This window comes from Cnephaeus nilssonii, assembly GCF_951640355.1.
Source record: "Cnephaeus nilssonii genome assembly, chromosome: 11".
NCBI classification, from domain to species: Eukaryota; Metazoa; Chordata; class Mammalia; order Chiroptera; family Vespertilionidae; genus Cnephaeus; species Cnephaeus nilssonii.
Window position 1 is genome coordinate 20,906,605 of NC_137082.1, and position 21,298 is coordinate 20,927,902.

General features: G+C 39.0%; 1 protein-coding gene across 5 annotated transcripts in view; it reads right to left on the reverse strand.

The window, feature by feature from the left end:
• MACROD2 (mono-ADP ribosylhydrolase 2) overlaps nt 1–21,298 on the reverse strand; it is a gene marked incomplete at its 3' end in the record, with an annotated part of 1,993,251 nt that overhangs the window by 1,234,924 nt on the left and 737,029 nt on the right. The window lies entirely within an intron of this gene.

The following is a 21,298-nucleotide window of genomic DNA, read 5'->3' on the forward strand; positions in this document are numbered from 1 at the left end:
TTCCTAAAAAGCATATGCATATAAGAGCTGATGCTATTTAATGCTGCTCTATTTCCTTTAAGTTGTGCACTATACTTTATTTTCAAGGTCTGTAAAGGTTATTCTTCCATGATAACACTAACTATAACAAACAAAACTATGACCTTGGGTTTAAAACACCAGTAACCAAATACCTTTATGCTGTAAAGATAACACATATCCAGTCTATGAAAGTGATATTTATTAGACCCAATGAGACTCATTGGGGAAAGAAACTAAATATACTTCTTTATCAGCAGGTGGTTCTTTGGTTTTTCACTGATGCATACTAAGAAAACACAGTGGGATGTTTGGCACAGAAATAAGTATAGCTACAGCACATAAGCACACTTCAATTGATGTACATATTAATATGGGTGAGACAATAAATTTCTGTTGTTTACCCACATAATAAGGGAGTTTATTATGGAAACCCTAGCAAATTAATGCAGGTACCAAACTTAAATTCACACTTATTGCACAATGAATTCAACTATACATTAGAAGCATTTCAATTTGAGCTTATAACTTTGGTGAGTTGCTCCACAAAACCAGATTCATTTGAGGTACATAATGACAAAAGATTTATTTTTTGCTTGAATTGAAACTTTACTTCTGTGGCTAATTGTCTATGCAACTGATGCAGAGGCCCATGTGGTAAGAAAGTGGGCCTCCTGCTAACAAGCAGTGAGTGAGCCATCATGGAGGTGGACCCCACGCCCCACCATCCAGTCCTCAGAGGCTGGCAGCTCCTGACAAAATGTGAGAGTTCCTGACTCAGAACCAACCAGTTAAGTCCCTCCTGGATTCCTGACCTGTAGAAACTGTGAGACAGTAAATGCTTATTATTTCAAACCACTAGATTTGAGGGGTAATTTATTGAATAGAAATATATATCTAATAAGTCTATCTGATATTCATTTTTCATTCCTATTAAGATAAACCTTCTTTATTAATCCAGTGTCAATCTTTAGTGGCTAAAATATACTTCCTAGCTCTGTAAAAACTATAATTAACCACTTAAGCACAATTGTGACAACAAACTCTACACATACATTAGTAGAGGATTGCTAGGAACATTTTGTTCTCCTATAAATATGGTTTCTTCCATCCCCCTGAATGTCAGTGTGATGATGGCTGAAGCTGCCCCACCAGAAAGTACTGAGCTGCTGAAGTAACATCAGAAAGTGCCTACCTTTGCACTTGTTATTCAAAAGAAAGAAAAATTGTTTGTCTTTTTGTTTGTTTTTAGTTTTTCTGATACCATTAACTGGAATACAATCATTCCTGATAAAATCTACTTCTCTATTTTATGTTATTTTTGTGAGTTCTGGCATAGCATCTATGTTTTTATCTCAGAAAATACTATTCATTCACTGGCATTAAAAGCATTATTAATTGATATTTGTAAATCTTTAGAATCAGATATTTTGCATATGTTATCTCCATCTACTAGTATATTACTAACTATGGATGAAAAAGGAACTAATCAAAGGAGAGAAAATGGAAATGATTTAAAAAGAAAAAGAAAAAGAAGAGGGGAAAAAGTAGCCGGACCAAAAAAAATATAGATGCAGAAAAGAGAAAAAAGATAAAGAAAAAAATACAGTTAAAGCCTATGGAAAGAAGTTGGTGTGACAATCATTAAAACATTTTTTTATCCATTCTATATAATAAAAGGCTTATATGCAAATAGACCAAAACAACCGAACAACCAGTCGCTATGACGTGCACTGACTACCAGGGGGGCATGTTTGGAACATGGTGGGTGTTGGCTGTGGCAGGATGGTGGAGCATGTGAGTGGGGGCACCAGACCAAGGCAGGGCACTGGTCACTGTCATCGGGGCAAGACTCTGGTGGTTACTGAAAATTCTTTGCTACTGCACGCTGCAGTCCTGTGGGGCGCTGCACCTGCTGCTGGCACCAGCCTCGCTCACACCCGCTGCCAGTGCCAGAGCCGCTGCTTGCACCTGCTGCCAGTGCCTGGGCCCAGCCCCAATCACTCTGTGCTGTCAGCAGGTGCAAGCGGGGCTGGCGCCATCAGCGCATGGGAGTCGCGGCAGCAGGAGTGGGGCTGCAGGCAGACAGGGGACCAGGGGCCGTGGTGGAAGGGGCTGGGCAGGGATGTGGAGCATGGGCTGACACCCACCCCTGTGCCTACCACAGCCTCCCGGCCCACAGTTCCTTTCAAAGTGCACGAATTCGTGCACTGGGCCCCTAGTTAAAGTATAAAGATATTTGTTGTCTCATTTTAAGATGTCCAATTGTTTTTTTAATATTATGTACAATGAGACCTTTGTAAGCATTTTCTTTTCCTAGTATTTGAACTTGGACATTAAGTAATGAAAGCCTAAACTTGAGATGTTTTTGATAACTGTCTTTCCTGAAAACAAGATGTAAGGTGATAATGAATCAAACCTGTGAAAACATAGAGTGAGTTTGTAAGTTCTAGTTGTTTTATGGGTTGCATACAAAAAAAAAAAAGAACAATTACTTACCCTACTCAGATAAAATGGAGATGAAATAAATTATCCAAAGAAGACAAATATTGAATTAATTAGTGACACAAATAACCTTTTTTTTACATTTATACAAAATGTATCACACACATATGATCAAAAGTAGAAGACATTTCTAAAGCTCTTTGTAAGTCATTTGTGAAAATAAAACTCATTTTGAAGGTTTTTTTCTTCTATTAAAAATATTGCCTACTTTATACTTCTAGCAATATAGAATTTGATATGGCACTTGAAGTTTTGTTTCAATTTCAATTTATCTTTGTAAATATTATAGTGTAGCATATGTGACACACGTCTGCTTGTTTCTGGGGTCAACCTGATCTACCACACCCATCAAAGGTTATATCACTTCCAACAAAGACTCACTTTCCTGGAATTCAGTTTCTTTCTCTGTAAAATGTAAAACAAAATACTACCTTCCTCAGAGGGTGTGGTGACAACTAGGCAAGTAAAGTCATGTAAAGTAGTTAAAGTAGGTCTGAAACATGGTCAGCAACCAAATGCACTTAATTATTATTTTATGAATATAGACCTAGTAATGAAATGTTTGAGGTGAGCATTGCCTATAATTATTTAACAAAAAGATGGAAAAATTAGAGTGAAAATGTAGAAACTAGTCAAATAAAAAGATATGAATCCACATAAGATAGTTGAACATTAGGATAAACACATACAGAATAACCACAGTTTTTAGACTTATGTTTTAAGGTTTGTTTTTTTGTTTGTTTTACAAAGGAGAAATCCTAAAATCAGAATAAACCAACTACAGTCAATTAACACCACGACCCTCTCCTGTAGTTCCTTTTGGAAGATGTGGATATCATTTAAAATTATTTTCTACACTTTCTGATATAATTAAAACATGTCCACTATACATTATTCCAAAATAGCAATACATAGACAAAAATAACTATTACCTACATTTCCACTATCAGAGATAAACACTGTCAATTTGGTGTGTGTCTTTTCAGACCATTTCTTTGCACTTTTAACAATCTAAATAAATAATGTATATTTTTATATCAAATCAGATCATACTATTCATGATGTTTATAATCTGATTCTTTTATTTAAAGTTATCTGAAACAAATTTTATGTTAATCAACATAATGTTTATGGCATCAATTTCAATGACTAGTTCTTATTAATCTTTCAGAATTTACTTATAGCTTATATTGCATATTTAATTTGCTTCTGAGTTTTCTCTGTTATTAACAATGCTGATTGTTCTTGTTGCTAATCATTTTGCATATGCTGGAGATCAATTGCTAGAAATAAAATATGTTTAGGCTTTGGACACATGGCACAGTTGCACTCCAAAAATACTGTACACGTGCTGTTTCTTAGGTGCTTCTAATTGGCCTCTGTGAGTATTAAGGAAAACACCTCAAATCATGCATGTGTGTAAGGTTGCTCTAAAATGATGAGGGAAAAAAATGTTTTATAGTTACGAAGTCAACTAGAACCCAGAATCACTTTAAGCATTTGACTCTGATACAAACCCAATGGCTTGATCTTGTGTAGCACAGGACCAGGATCTAAAAGGGTAAAAATTGAAACCTTCTCTGACAGATATTTAAAGAATGATGTATCATTGTTCTGGTTTAAAGGAAGAAAATTGTATGAATAATTCATCTTTCTCCCAACAACAACAAAAAAATGTTTTTACACTTTCAAATAGGTGTTAAAATGGGAACTGTTTTGTCAAAAGTATATAAATGGAGTATAAATTTCTCTTCCTGCCAAGACAGAAAAGGTTTTACATCACAGCTGGGTGAGGAAATAAGATGGGCGACCAGAAAATATTCTACCCGGAAGAGAAAAGGAGTAAATGGTTTCATTCTCACCCTCACAAGCAATCCTATCTTCCAAGTTCTGATGAATTACTGACTTGGCTATATTTAAGGATGGCATGTTATAAACATGGTCATACAAGGTCAGAGGCCCTCAATTTATATGATGTGTCACATTTCAACAAAAAGTCAGGAAGAAAAAAGCATGTTGATGAGGTGTGTCAGCAGGAAAAATGTGGTAGGAGGGAGATTGACAAGAGTATAGGGAAGGAGCTTTTCACTCCCTCCTTATATCAGACTTATTTCTGCCAACTCCTGTATCTCATGAGAGATGAGAGAGAGAGAGAGAGAGAGAGAGAGAGAGAGAGAGAGAGAGAGAGAGAGAGACACGGAGGTTGTTATTTTGATGTTAGAGTATGAGCTGCTAATTGAGTCACATTTTCTAATGGGTAGGGGCACTATCTTTTAAATTGTACAAACCAACACTCCTTTTTTATTTGCAAATTTGAACAGAGTAGAAGGTGCTACTTGTCTTGAACTGGACCACTGGATATTAAGGCTGCAGACTGATGTCCCACCCATTGCCATTGCTTGCATAGAACTCTCTTTAGATCTTTGTCCTAAATTACAGTTTTAGCTGGGGAAGGCTGAGACATTCCTGCATCCCAGGGTAAATAAGATCACAACAGGCCATGCTCTGTGGGTGAGGTCAACCATTTCCAAGCTTGTCAGAGTTTTTTCCTGCTTCAAGTACATACAAGAGTATTAAAACTAAGAAAGAAAGAAAAGACACACAGTCAATGCATTAGTCAGGAATCCAGCAAGAAACAAAATAAAGTCTGGAAGCAAGATGGTGTGGGCAGGTTTCATGTCAAGACTCCAGAAGAAAAACAATATGAGGAAGTAGTTCCTGCTAAGGAGTGAAAGTGCAAGGAAGAGATGGTGTAACTGGAGGTTTGTGAGTGTGGGCTCCATGAAGGAGAGACCTCTGGATAGGAGCTATACTCCTGGAAGAACACAGCCTTTGCAAGAAATGGAATCCAAAGCAGGAAGGGAGAGGGAAGAAATATCCAACCCTCCCAATGCCTCTCATTTCCTGCCAGTGACTCCCGATGTCTAAGCTTCTGTCAAATGGCACACATTGAATGGCAAGGAAGTTCAGGTAATGCAGTCCAAGATGTCAGCTTCTTGGGGCATAGATGAGGGCAGAAAATAGGTCTGGGAATGTGTAGTGGGGCAACTGGACATATTCAGCACAGGACCTCAACCTAAGAAAAAATATATATGGATATATGATGTTTGTGAATCCCCTGAAGCCTATGCAGGATACCAGCTTAAAAAAACTGAATATATTGATGCCTTTCAAATCTATATCTTTAGGCTCTCTATATATCTTTCTCCCAAGTCTGGGTTTTATATATACAAGTACCTACTAGACACCTTCTCTCAGCTATCCAATAGGCATCTCACATTCCACCTGCTCAAAACAGAAATAGTTATCTTCCTCTTCCCCTTAGACCTGGTCCTGCTCACAGATTCCCTTTACTGTTTACTTGAATCAACCTGGCCAGAGCAGTCCAAATCTTTAACTCCCTTTCCCATTCACTTAATCCCATCAGTGACTAAGTCTTCTTAATGACACCTTCTAAGTGACTCAGCAACGTCCTCTTACTGCCAATCGCATTGCCACCTCCTGATGCAGACCTCCACCATTTCTCACCTGGACCACTGCTCATCACAAGTTTGACCCACCTTTTACTTCTTCCCACCCAGCTATTCTCCACAAAGTCATGGAGCTGTTTTTCTAAAAAGAAATCTCATCATGCCATCCCCTTAATGAAAACCCATAAGCCTCTCCCTTTTAATTATAGAAATCCAAGTCCATCCACATTTGACTGTCTATACTCAGCTTTGTGTTCACTGTTCTCTCATGACCCTTAAGATCTAGTAACACCAAATATGTTTTTTCATGTTTGAATACCTTCCTCCCAGGTTCACCCTCATTTGCCTGGTGAATTTTTTGTTAACATTTTATTTAGAACTAATTTTTAAATTGCATAAAGGTTGTATGAATCACACAAAGATCTCCCATAGGCCTCTTTCCTACACTTTAATTTCCATTTCCAGGATCTCCTTGTCTGGTTCCTACCCCATCTTGTGAAGCTCATTCTCCTTTTCTCTGTGCTCTGTAATTTTTTCTGCTCTTTATCGTAATTGCACTTCCTACACCATCGTGTGATTTGTTTAGCTGTCTGTATGTGACTTAATAGGCCAAGTTCCATGATGTCATGAACAATGCATCCTCAGAGACTACTGCAGAGCTTACTTTTAGTAGGCATCCAAGAAACATGTGCTATGTGAGCAAATGCCCAACCCTAAGATCAAGAAATAATAATTTAAAAAAGACATCAGGGTGGGTAGGTTTTGTTGTGTGGGTTTTTAAAAATTTGATTTGATTTGTCATCCTATAAATTGAGTCAGTGCCACTAGCTCTTCTCTATTCCAAAGGGGCAGAGGAAGAAGGAAGGACTGTCACTCTGTGAAGAGACATCATGACCTGGCTTCTGGGTGGTTCTTCTAAGCCTCTACAAACACCCGAAAGAAGATAAGTTCAAGAGGAGGGGATCCCGATGTGTTATATGATGGCCTGAAAGGAGGACGTGCTAGAAGTGCTGCATGGTCTCTGACAGCAAAGAAGGAGCTGTGTATCTCTCCTGGGAAGGCTGTGGACACCAGGCAGAGCTAACAAAGGTCCTGGGCAGTGAGGTGAGCAGCCACATCAGCAGGAGGTAATGTGAACTATCTGAGACAAGATCTGGAGTCACATCCACCAACAGAGACCATATTCAGGGATGCCACACAGATCTACCTGCAATGGAGTGGAAAGAGATTTGGGGAAATGTAGTGATGATTCCCATTGCAGATATTTACCAGTTAGAAGACAACTAAGTATTTGCTGATTTGTCTTCACTGTGGGCAAAACTTCCTTCTTATATGTAAATAGTAGCCTGAATGCTTGTCAATTAGAAAGTAAGGAGCATATAGGTTTGCATCTTGACCCAAGGGCAAATGGTGTATTTTCAAAATAAGTTTATAACTCTATTAAGAGAAAAATTCCTTTTAGATTGGTTGCCTTAAAAAAAGCAGCCACAGAAAAAGCAACCAGGAGCAGAACCCAAGGAATATAGAGCAAGTGTCAGGATTCAGCACTCTTAGATTTAATCTAGCATAACAATGAACAGAAACATATCTCATAATGAGGATCTTGGGAATAAAAAACAAAGTTTAGGTAAGAACTGCTTTGGATACAGGGGCAATAAACTTATTGGGAAAAATGTATATAATATTCTGAGTGCTCACCAAAAATGGAGCACAGCCACTAGCATGGATGAGTATGATGCTGGGAATTATATAAGGGATGTGTCACTTTTCTTTTTAACCTCATAAATAGATATCATGACTCAAGTGTAAATAATTACAGAAATAGTAATGAGTTTTTGTTTCCATGGCTTGTACCTAAAAATTAAGTCAACTCCCAGCAAACATTTATTGGAATTTACTATCTGAATGATTTTCACAGTTATATAAGACAATTTCCTGTTTTCAAGAACTTGTCAGAATCCAAGGCAGAGATCATAACAATACCCAAATAACTATAAATCAAAGGAACAAAACAGTCTTTCCAATAGAGGCAAACACAAAATGGTATGGGGGAGCAGCTGGGAAAATCAGGACAGGTTCCATGGAGAGGGAAGTATCTGAGACAGAACCTGAAATTGTGATTTCAATAGACTGGGCTATGAAAGGAAGAGTTGTCAGATACAAAGAGGAGGTATTCCAAGAACAGTGTAGCTGACAAACTATACCACTAAGCGATCCAAGATAATGAGAACAGAGAACATCTGCAAAAAGGAGATCTTTGGTCATTCCATAACAGTAGTTTTGGTAAAGTTTAATAAATAGAGCTCAATTTTGAACAGTTGATGTTTTAAAATAATAGTAATAAGGTAACAATCAGGAATTAAGACACAAGTTTCTAGTTGTTAGTGATAAGCAAAAGGAGAAGAAAAGTACAACACATAAAGGGCAAATGTTTGTTTTGAGGGAGGAAGAGCAGGCGACTCAGAACGATGCATAGGACAGAAGGACAAAGAGTCAACAGGACTGGAGAACAGAGCATGTGAGGAAATGAGGACCCGAATGGAATTGAGGCAGAGGGACTAAGGAGTACCCTGCTGTATTTTGTTTTAAAATGTATGTAACTCATGATTTAGAGGAATGTGTTAGTAATAACAAACAAATATGAAGAATTTCCACTGATAACTGTAATAAATGACAACAAATAATAATGATTAACATTAACTAATTAATTATTATATATCTGGGCCCACACTCAATACTCCATATGTGACATGTAATTTTGAATCATATCTGTACACTTACAGGACTAAAGAGTTCAGAGTATATTAGAGCTAAAATATTTAAAGACAAGCACGTTCAAGATTGTAAACACCCAAATCGCCAACACCTTGAAATAAAGAAATTTCCATCTGCTCAGGATCTCTTCCTGGCCCCCCTCTTCCCTACCCCCAACTCATGGCATGGGCGTCTAAGTGATCCAATATCCCTTCATCAGCGGTTCTTATTTTCCGCTTAGAAGTTCTGTGTAATATGTGAATCCTATTTGCTGCCACCTCAGAAAATGTTCCTCAGATTCATACTTTCCCTTAATCAGATACCTTCTTCTGTCTCAGTTATTGTCCAATTTTTTCATAAATATCAATCCATTTACTCTACAGTTTGATCTTCCTCTTTTTTGTTATTCATTCTATTTTTAAGTCACTAGGGAACTTAATCATGTTAACAAGTGGAAGAGTATCTACCACTAATGCTATACTGACAAAAAAGAAGGGAAAACTCATATTGTGAAATGAAATTGTACAATACATCCCACATCCTTTAATTATATCCAGAATTTCTCTCTCAAATCTCCATGAACTTCTGTATCTACATCCTGATCTGCTAATTATGTCAGTTTTTATCTTAAGCTTCAACACTGAAAAGAGGCAATTCTGGGTCATTTTTTTCTATTTTAAGTTATAAAATAGTATTTCCTATAATTTCTCACTGTAAATTCATATTATTTCTTCTATGCTATGGGTGAAAAAAATATTATGGACTAACCTAAATTCCTAATTCATTTAGATATAGATTGTTCATGAAAATGAATTTTGTACTTTTAATAATTTATAAATATACCCTTTTAACACAATCTTTGTGTATGTTAGAAACTGTCTGAATACAAAGATAAAGCATATTATGATATTGTTATACAAATAATAACATGTAACCCTATATAATAAAGAGGTAATATGCAAATTGACCATCACTCCAACACACAAGATGGCCGCCACCATGTGGTCAAAGATGGCCACCCCCATGTGGACACAAGTTGGCCGCCTTAAGATGGCTGGCAGCCGAAACCGGTTTGGCTCAGTGGATGGAGCGTCGGTCTGCGGACTGGAAGGTCCCGGGTTCGATTCCGGTCAAGGGCATGTACATTGGTTGCGGGCACATCCCCCGGTGGGGGGTGTGCAGGAGGCAGCTGGTCGATGTCTCTCTCTCATCGATGTTTCTAGCTCTCTATCCCTCTCCCTTCCTCTCTGTGAAAAATCAATAAAATATATTTAAAAAAAAAAAAAAAAGATGGCTGGCAGGGGAGGGCAGTTGGGGGTGATCAGGCCAGCAGGGGAGGGCAGTTAGGGGTGACTGGGCTGACAGAGCAAGGCAGTTGAGGGAGACTGGGTCTGCAGGGGAATACAGTTTGGGGAGACCCAGGCCAGCAGGGGAGGACAGTTAGGGGTGACCAGGCCTACAGGGGAGGGCAGTTAGGGGTGACTGGGTCAGCAGGGGAGGGCAGTTGGGGGTGACCAGGCCTGCAGGGGAGGACAGTTAGGGGTGACAGGCCTACAGGGGAGGGTAGTTAGGGGCAACCAGGCTGGCAAGGGAGGGAAGTTAGGGGTGACTGGGTCAGCAGGGGAAGGCAGTTGGGGGCGACCAGGCCTGCAGGGGAGGACAGTTAGGGGCAACCAGGCTGGCAGGGGAGGGCAGTTAGGGGTGACCAGGCCAGCAGGGTAGGGCAGTTAGAGGCAATCGGGCCGGCAGGGGAGCAGTTAGGCGTCAATTAGGCTGGCAGGGGAGTGGTTAGAGGATGATCAGGCTGGCAGGAAGAAGCAGTTAGGGGCAATCAGGAAGGCAAGTGATTGGGAGCCAGCAGTCCTGGATTGTGAGAGGGATGTCCTACTGCCCGTTTAGGCCTGATCGGACATCCCTCGAGGGTTTCCAGATTGGAGAGGGTGCAGGCTGGGCTGAGGGACACACACACACCCTGTGCATGAATTTCATGCACCGGGCCTCTAGTATCTAAATAAACTAAGACCATTATTTTTTTGTTCTAGATCATTTATGCTATCAAATACTTCTATTTTATTCTTAAAATCTCTCATCAGTTTCCTATGCAGTTGAAATGTTTAAGAAAATTAACTCTGATATAAGATATAAAAGCATATTAAGAGTTCAAGACTTTCCCAAAATGTACTCTTGATATGCCTAATAGCATATCAAAAAGACTTTCTAAATTCTCCTGTTGTTCTAATGACTTGAAAATTATAATGAGCCAGGCAAGCAATCTATACAGAAAATGATGAATTAATAACCCACCTAATTTCAAAAAGGAATTCAAGTCAGCTTAACAGAAAGCACATAATTAAGTAAGATATTTTGAATTAAATATGAATAAGAAAAAAGAGAAAAGAAACCAAAATGGAGAGAATAGATCAAATAATAAAGATACAGGCTATGAAATATTGGAAGTATAAGTGGGCACTCAGATTTGGTTTTTAGTGTTTCAGAAACCACAAGTGATCAATTGCAATAGTCACAGTGTTTACAAAGCAAAAACTAACCTAATACTATTTATCTAAGGAGAAGAACAACTATTTCTGATACTGAAATCCTAGAGAGATCTTTAGCCTCTTCAGTGATATATTTAGAATATTCCCAATGATGGCATCTGTAGTGCTTGGAATAGATATTCTCCACACAAGTAGGTGGAAGCACCCCCAAGCCTAGTTGGATATAATCAGCTCTATGCAAGTCTATCAAAGTGCTGTCCGGGGAATGGGTGCCCCAATGGACTTTATTAGTCATGATATTATAGATGATAATATATAGACTAATTATCTTCATTCAACCTTACATAAATATTCACTCCCAGTCCATGTTTTCAAATGCACTACACATCACCAAATTCACATGCCTGGATCCAACTAGCAAGTGTGGCTAAGGAAACAGAGGACTGCATGCTTTAATAGGCAATGAGGCTTGGGGAATCATTCTGGGTATGAAATTGCCATTGAACCATCTATGCAGATTACATATGCTTTATACAATAAGCAAGTGTTAGTATTATTCTAAAATGGTTAATAATATTATAAATACTTACTGGAGTAACACTTAATGCCGTGTGTAACACTTAATCCAATGGCACAAGTAATCTGCTGGTTAAATAAGCACACACACAGAAACAAGGCACTGGAAAATTGAAATCGCTAAGCTTATTTTTTGCTCTTAATAAATATGCAATCAGTGAAGTGTATATACAACCTTTTAAAAAGAGTCATAGTGGATCTATTTTCTTTAATAAGATGTCTACCCCAGAAAATAGCATTAATGCCCAAATTACTGCTTTGTAATCTCTTGAAGCTAAATGAAGTTTACGCTTCTAAATCCCCTAGGTACATTTGGAGTATTATGACTTTGAATCTCAAATTTATCTAACAGTGCTTTTTATTTTGTTTAGTTTTTTTTCAATTTGATACACAGTAGTGAAATATAATAAATTAAGTTTTTAATTTATTGTTACTGAAAGAAAGTGGTTTCCTTTTAAAATTCTAATTGTATTACTCAGTTTCTAAGTTGTCCTAAAACTTTGTATTACCTTTTAATCTCCATTACGATAAAATATAATAAATGAAGGAAACAAAACTATAAAAGAGATCTTGTTTTTTTCTTGCATATATTTAACTTAAGAATGTCATTTTTTAAACATATTTGATTGATTTTTCACAGAGAGGAAGGGAGAGGGATAGAGAGTTAGAAACATCGATGAGAGAGAAACATCGATTCAGCTGCCTCCTGCACACCCCCCACTGGGGATGTGCCTGCAACCAAGGTACATGCCCTTGACCGGAATGAAACCTGTGACCCTTCAGTCCATGACTGACCCCTCAACTACTGAGCCAAACCAGCCAGGGCTTCCTCTTAATTTTATATATGACATTTCATACATGACCTAGAGGCCTCTAAGATGCACAACACTATTCCTCCCAAAGAAGAAAAGACATCGAAAAGTACAAAGATAATACAATGAGTACTTGTGTTCTCACTATGCACAGTTTTGAATTTTTCAGATGTAATTACTTCAGCAATAATATTTAAATAACACAGTCTGTACTAAATTCTGACCCTCTCAAAAGCAACCTAAATAATTCTCTCAAAAACTAAGTACTCCTTTTCTGGGAGATAAGACTATAAAGTTCCGGAATTTCCTAGACTTGATTCATTAAAGTTCAGTAGAATCACTGTTTATGGATGCTAAAATTCTCAGGTCATTTTACTTATAACTGATATATATATAATGTTCATGAGGAACATTTCTTGCATATATATATATATATATATATATATATATATATATATATATATATAGAGAGAGAGAGAGAGAGAGAGAGAGAGAGAGAGAGAGTTGTAAGGCACTTGTGTCTGATTTAAGCAGCATATATGGCATTCTCAAGAGAATAAATGAGGCAAGAAATGTTCCTCATGAAGTGACCTCATCTCAGCCTCTGAGAAAGAATAGTGAGAATGTGGCTGAGGTGACTTCATCAGAAATGACCCAAAGCTGGAGTGGTGAGAACACAGCTGAGGTGACCTCATCTGGAATGGCCCTAGGCTCTAGCCGTGAGAGCAGCAGGAGGGGGTTGGGCTCTCCAGGTCTGACAGGGTCTTGGCTCCAGCACACACCACTCTGTTTTTCCCAGGTGTCCTAATCCGAAAGAGGGTCTCAGATACAGAAATTGGGAGAGGAACCCTGAGTTGTCCCTCTACCAAGGCAGAACCTATGCCTTGATTGCTGAGCAATTGTCAGCTGAGAAGAAGTAAGCCAACATCCTCTCAGGACAAAGATGACATCGCCTTTGCTTATTGTAAGACATTTTTAAGTGTCATGAGTTCTTAAAAAGACAAAGACAACTCAGGAAATTTGGTCTGTTACATACACAGCTCAAAAAACTATATGATCTTTTAAATTCATATTAATCTACCATCCCCTTGGCCTGCTTTGAAAACATTCACTTTATCTGAAAATGTCTCCCAGGCAGGAGGTTGTGAGTCCTGGAATGACAGATATTCCCTGAGTTCAAATGCACGATAAGCCAAAGGAACTATTTTTCACAACGCGTGCTCTATGGAGTAGGGTATTCTTGGGGAAAGTATTTTAGGGCCCCAATGTCTTCAGTTCATGAATTTACATGCCATTTTCAATTTATAGCGCTGGGCATTACTGTGACAACTACCAGATAAAAAGAACCACTCTAAGCCATCTAGACACTCAATATCCTACTCTCCACATTCCCCAAATGAGAGATAGTGAATGTAAGCAACCACTAATTGGCACAGATATGACTACTTTCACAAGCTGTTTACTATCTTAATAATCCTTTCACCATAATTTATCTCTTAGTGGCTGAAGTTTGAGACCAAATTGGAAGCATACTGCTCTGGCTTCTCTTTCATGAAAAAAAGAAAAAGAAAAAGGTTCAGCACATGATGGATGTTTTCAGAGAAATCATTTGCATTTTTATAACATAATGCCAACCAATGCTGGATGATATGAAGTGTAATGTGATAACTAGAGACATAAAAATATGTATTGAATGTGGATAACTTAGTATTGGTAGCTTACCTTTATGAAAGTGTTTGCTTTTCATTGAAAATAATTTGTGTGAATTTCCACCTGATTCTCTTTTTCCTTTTCACCTGTTATTATCTTATATCAGTATGAAACCAGAGATGGAAAACTGATTTACTTTCACAATATGTTCCCTGCTGTAAAATCACAGTTCCCAGTGTGATAAGTAAAAGTGTAGATTTGGACATAATGTTTTAGGATACACACACACACACACACACACACACACACACACACACACACGAGCGCGCGCGCACGCGCGCGCGCGCAACTGCAAGTACCCAAGTCCTGAAATTGCCCACCACTGCCAAATGTGATGCTTTTCTCTACCGATTAATGCAAAATTGTACAAGGATGTGTTTTAGGGTCTGGTTATTCCCCTTTAAGTTAAAATCTCTATCTTATGAAAGAAACTGCATAGCAAGAACTTTCTTTGGGAAATACTACTAGTAAATAAACTATCAGAGCAATCAAGATGTTATAATATAAGGGTTATATTTTATTATTTTCCTAATATTACTTTCTTTAATCAGAATTTTTCTGGTGTAAGCTGCCTATTTAAGCACTAGATTAAAGCAATACATAAACATAAAATAAGACCTTTTGAATGAAAAATAACTTTTTGATATTGAGAGTAATACCGGTACAGTAGTTCCTCGGGTTACGTCGGAGATCCGTTCCTACAGTGTGTCATAATGCGATTTTGCCATAAATGGGAACCCACCTACATAAGCACTTACGTCACTCACATGGAGCACAGACACAGCAGTAATGAAGTGAAACAGTAAAAAAAATTTAAAAGAAAGATAACAATTCCTGACCTTTACTTGTGGTAAATAAATAATAAAAAACATAAAGCACATATTTACATATGTCAAAATGACGGAACATTTTTTTTATAATAGATAAATGGGAGATGGCGACGTAACCACGAAACAATAACCTAAGGACTGTCTGTATATGTATGCCCTGACAATTCAAAGTTTCTCTTTATAAATTTGCATGCATGTATACACACACACCTACATTTATACATTCATGAACAATATGTTGAGCCTATTTTATGTGCCAAGACCTGGGTTCGGTGCTGATAAGATAAAGATGATCAAAAGCTTGAAGTCCCATGGCCAGAGAGATTTTAATGAAATAATTCCATAGCAAAATGCAAACTCATCAGATATGCATAGTATGGCTGAGCATATAGCAGAGGCATGTGGTTTTATTGGGAGGGCTGGAAGGATCTGGTTCATTTAGGGGTAAGGTATCTCTGGCATGAGAATGAAGTAGAATCTGAAAGATGAGTAGAAAGTAACCAGACAAACATAGCAGATGAATTCCAGAGATATTTAGGCAATAAAAGTAATAGGTTTACTGTTGAAAGAATAGTGTCAAGAATGACTCCTTGATGAATGTATAAGTTGATGAATGTGGTACTGTTCACTGAGCAAGGGGGCACTTAAGAAGTTTGGAACACAATGGGGGAAATATTAGGAATGTTTTAAATCTTGGTTGAATCTGAGGTGTCTTTAAGGTATCTTGAAAAAACTATAAAGTAGGCAATTAGATATATGATACTGGAACCCAGAGGAGAAATTTAAGCTTTTCTAGTTCATCTTTATTTCATCTTTATTTCAGTGGCAATCCTCTCTAATAAAATGGTAATATGCAAATTAACCACCACTCTGCTACATAAGCCACGCCCACCAGCCAAGCCACGCCCACCAGCCAATCAGGGCGAGTATGCAAATTAACCCCAATCCAAGATGGCTACAGCCACAGAGAGCAAGGTTTCCCAGGTAACAGAGGAAGCCAAGCTTTCCATAGCCGTTGCAGGCCTAAGCCTCCACTCAAGCTACAAAGTTTCAATTATAGAAGGTAAACAAATTCAAACAAATGGCCGCAGAATGGAGCTTGAGAGAGCAGGCCAGGGTTGCCGGCGGCAACAGTGGAAGCAAAGCTTTCCACACACCCTGGCTGGGCTCACCCACTTAAGGCTACAAAGTTTCAATTGTAGAAGGTGAATTAACTGCCACAGAAATGGCTGCCGCCCCAGAAATGGCTGCTGCCCCAGGCTACAAAGTTTCAATTGTAGAAGGAAAATAAATTACAGATACCAGGGCCTCCCCTTGGGTTGCCAGGGGGCGTGGCCGGCCTGCAAACCACCACAGGCCCCTCGCTCAGGCCGCCCCACACCCCAAGGGAACCCCCACCCTGATCAGGGACACCCTTCAGGGCAAACCAGCTGGCCCCCACCCATGCACCAGGCCTCTATCCTATCTAATAAAAGAGTAACATACAGATTGATCATCACTGTAACACACAATATAGCTGCCCCCATGTGGTCAAAGATCCTGCCCCCATGTGGACACAAGATGGCCACTACAAGATGGCCAGCAGGAGAGGGCAGTTGGGAGGCACCCGGCCTGCAAGGGAGGGCAGTTGTGAGGGACCAGGCCTGCAAGGGAGGGCAGTTGAGAGGGACCAGGCCTGCAAGGGAGGGCAGTTGGAGGTGATCAACCCTGCAGGAGAGGGCAGTTAGGGGTGACCAGGCTGGCAGAGGAGGGAAGTTGGGGGCAAACAGGCTGGCAGGGGAGCAGTTAAGCATCAACCAGGCTGGCAGCAGAGTGGTTAGGGGCAATCAGGAAGGCAGGCAGGCAAGCAGTTGGGAGCCAGCAGTCCTGGATTGTGAGAGGGATGTCCGACTGCCTGTTTAGGCCCCACCAGGATCGGGCTTAAACGGGCAGTCAGACATCCCTCCAGCAGTCCCAGATTGGAGAGGGTACAGGCTGGGCTGAGGGACAACCCCCCGCCGTGCACGAATTTCATGCACCGGGCTTCTAGTGGAATCATAAACATGGATGACACTATGACTGTGTGTGAGAGGAAGGGAGGGAGAGAGGAAGAGATAAATGATAGATAGATGATAGATAGATAGATAGATAGATAGATAGATAGATAGATAGATAGATGATAGATAATAGATAATAGTATTAGGTCTTGAGGATTTCCAACCAAGCCTTGAGGAAGACTGACAAAGGAAATTGAATAGGGTGGTCCAGAGGGATGGTATGAAAATCAAGGGAAAGTTTCATGATGGAAACCACATGAAGAGTACATTTCAGAAAGAATGCAGAAGTCTAGAGTACCACTCTACTGCAGAGGGAGGTTAAGATTACCATGAGAGCATTATTGGCCCCAATTCTTCACCTCCCCATGCATCCACATTCTTTACTATGTGACTTTGCAGTTTCCCTCACTAAAGTAGATGGAGTATCTTTTCCATTTGTATTTATTTGGCCAAGTGACTTGCTTTGGCCAAAAGAAAAGGTATAATTGATGGCATGTAGTTTCTGCATATTTTTACTTGCCTTGTTGCACTTCTGCTTTCCTCATTAGAAGGATATGATTGGCTTAGTTGGTGAATCCCAGGAGAAAGACAGGAAGTGGAATGGAGACCAGTGGTCCAACAGATGCACAGATGTAAGAACTAAATAACCTAGTATTGTTCACCCTTGAAATTTTGCCATGGTTTATTATGCAGCATAATCTTACTGATAGAAAACTGACATATTGACTAAATCCCTACCTGCTAGATTAAAGATATAGGTCCCTAATCAGTGTAGATCAGCATTGCTATGGAGAAAAGAAAGAGACAGACAAGATAGCAGGAGAAGCACATGGATTTCAGAGAAGTTGTGTGTGCACTTGTTTGTTTTAAAAGGCCAGGACCAGAAAGATCTCAAGAAGAGGGAGAAACTGAATATCCAAGATAAAAGCGATGGCATCTGAGAGATCACATAATAGGTAATGTATTATGGGAGTTTATATTAATGATGCTATAGGTTAAAGGTGAAGTTGGGAGACCTTGTAAAGGAACCCAAGTGCCTTGGTTTGTGGGTGCTAGCCCGAGGTAATGGTGTTAAGTTTTTTCTTCATGTTGTACTTTTCCCCACAAATATAAAACTCAAGTAATATGTAGTTAAAGCTTGGTAGAATACTCTCTTAAGTGTCACTTATAGTGATTAGAAGTGTTACCATTCTTAAATCAAAGGCCTCACTAGTAGAAAATGAACTTCTGCACCTTGGACATGGGGTCCAGTATGCTAAAATCATCATAATATTAAAATAAAAAGAAATAAGCAGATGCATCTACCATCAACCAAATTGGTTGTCTTTATTTCAGAAACATTCTTTTAAAAATGGCATTATCAGTTTTGATGTTAATTTTTATTTTTTCATGATTAATTTTAATTATAAAATAACTAATTAAAACATTTCAAATTCTGATGATTGTAGACAAAATGTTTACCACTCTAGTAAAAGTAAATTCTGAAAATTACTATTTTTATGAAACATAATTTCATATTCAGATGAACGTCAGCAGTTTTTAACTACTGTATTTTTCTGTGTATAAGATGCCCTCATGAATACACAACCCCATTTTTCCAACCCAAAATTAAGAAATTAAGATTTTAAACATAAAACAGAACATATTTTTATTTAGTAATTACCGCAGGTAATGTTTACATACCAGTACTATGATATTATGCAGCATATCACTTTATTCAGCCTTTATTGCATCACTGCTCTCTTCTTCAGCACTATTGGTTCCAGACATATCAATTTCTTCAACTTATATTGTATCACTGCTGTCTTCTGAGTCACTGTCTATATATGTGAGATCATCCTCATAAAAGGTTGGCATTTTCTGAGCTAACTTTGTTCATGTTCTCATGGCCAACCCTTCTCTCCTCATGAAATTGAAGCACCATTTTGCCTTTCCTGTAAAATCAACAACGTTCATTTCGCTTGCAAACATTCTTGCCTGACATTGAATAAGCTTGGTTGACACACATAAGCCACTCTGGTGCTGCTCCATAATCCAAGTCTTAAGCCTCTGCTCCAAATTTGCCCATTTTGCTGGTTTTCCTCTTAAGGCCTTCTTCTTTTTTGGCATCTTAAGGAGTTGTTCTTCCTGTTTTCTCCACTGTCTGATCATACACTCAGTGGGAGGAGGTATAAATGGACTCTCCGCAGCTCTATTTCCCTGGTCTTTTGCATAGCTGATTATATTCAGTTTGAATTTTGCAGAGTAAGACAATCGCTTAACAGTATTTATCTTTTTATTTTTTGACACCTTTATGAGCTCAGAATGCTCTGGTCCCTGTTGCATCTATACACTCTCCACCTCCACCTCCAATTAAGGCATCAGGTGACGTCAGTAACAACAAAGCTTGTGATTGGAGGAAGCCTGTTTGACAAGATATAGGCAGCTATGCACCCATGGGGCTCCCTCCTAAGCTGACTTCCATGTATAAGACGCCCCTCAATTTTCAGTCTAATGATTTTAGAAAAAAAAAAAAATAGCGTCTTATACACGGAAAAATACGGTAACTTTTAAAGAGTCAGTATAAATTCTCTATAATCTTATATTATTTTATGAATAAACTAGAGGCCCAGTGCATGCTTGAATCATGCACGTGTAGGGTCCCCTACACGCTTTCGCTTTTCGCGGTGGAGCTGGGTGCCTGTCCACTGGTGCCGGAGCAGACAGGCACCGAGCTCCCCCACTTTTGATGGTCCGCGGCCGCTGAGGGGGGCTACCCTGCTGTTGAGAGGCCAGGGGGCAGGAGTCCCGCCCCCTGCGCCTCTCAACAGCAGGGTAGCCCCCCTCAGTGGCAGCGGATCCCATCCGTGCCTCTCAATGGTCGGATAGGGCACCCCGAGTTCCGCCCCCCAGCCTCCCGCCGCCCAATCGTGCGCATAGCGGAGTGATGGTAATTTACATGTTACTCTATTATTAGATAGGATTTTTTAAAACTCCCAAACATAGAAGTTATTTTATTCTATATCTATAATCTCATAGGATATAAAATTAAGATGTAAACAATAAGGATAAATTAAAAAATAACAGAATATTCAAATTTCTTATTGAATTTTTCTTATTTTTGAAATCCCATTATGTCTCATAACTAAATTTACCTCAACATACCACTTCCTACTGTAAATTTAATGTTTATTCCTGATTAGAAATAATGTCTAAAATATATGTTTGCAGACCTATGTAAGATTAAACAAAACATTCTCAGATTTTTTATATGGAATCAGTATAATTCTTACTTTAATTTTGACTGGAAATCTGTACAGCACTCTCTATGAATAGTTCACAGTTTATATTTGTGTTTTGTTTGTTTTTTAAGTTCAGGCAATACAATACAGTAGATTAAAACATCTATGATTAAAATGTAATACTCTCTTTAGAGGGATGGTGATGTGCCTCAGAAGTGCATTTTCTTTCTTCTTTTCCTTTTAATCTATTGAAAATGTAAACTGTGCAATTCATGTTAAACCATTCCTCTTGCACTTGAAAAAGTCTGAGTGCATTGCCAAGACAGCTCTTGTTCAAGCTCCAATGGCAAATACAAGTGGGTGGGGGGCTAGACACATTTTCATTACATAGCACATGATATACCTGTCACAAAAATGGTAGTAAAATGAAGACGCCCCGGGGAAGCACTGAAATGTTGCAGCGCTGTGTGTGTCACCATGTCAAGTGTGGCTCATTGAGATAAGCCCTGAGAGGTGAAGATAAATGAATGGAATCACAAGGGACTTGCTGGCTCAAACAGTTCCTCTGTGAAGAGCATGAATTCCTATGACTTAATGGCTTGGGTGGCTGGAATCAAAACCAGTGTCCATGTTATCTCATGATTAACATCTATACCTAAGTTTCCACGGATGTATCCAGTGTTTCTCCGTTGCTCTGGACAGTTATGGGGAATGGAGGACAGAGATGCTGGCTATTTTGAAGAGCCATTATGCTTCCTGCCTGAGAACCACAGTCTGTTCAATGCAAAGCCAGGGGCAACTACCTCACCTTTGGAATCTAAAAATAATTCAAGTTGAAATAGCATAAACTAGTTTGAAAACTGTGTAG